Raw genomic sequence first — 306 nt, 5'->3', positions numbered from 1 at the left:
AGGTAAAGGATAAAAGTATAAGCCAGTAAACTATGTTAGGTGTCTATTTGACATAAAGGATCTACCGCTCTTTACAGAACTTCCTATGGTGTCCCCTCCGCGAGATTGGAAGAATCGCAGAGCATCAAAATGGGTGAAGGCCTCTGACATGAATCGTCTCACACACAAAGCACGTGATCTATCAGGCGGTTACTTAAATTCTGAGGGAGCGGTTTCTAGGAAGACCACACTGCTATCGAGTAAAAAGGACGAGGGTAATTTTCATATCTACATGGTAAATGATAGTGAGACTGAAGTAGTACTCTC

The sequence above is a fragment of the Zea mays genome, unplaced genomic scaffold (assembly GCF_902167145.1).
Source record: "Zea mays cultivar B73 unplaced genomic scaffold, Zm-B73-REFERENCE-NAM-5.0 scaffold_23, whole genome shotgun sequence".
Classification (NCBI taxonomy): Eukaryota; Viridiplantae; Streptophyta; class Magnoliopsida; order Poales; family Poaceae; genus Zea; species Zea mays.
The sequence above is the reverse complement of the archived record's forward strand: the minus strand, read 5'-3'. Positions refer to the sequence as shown.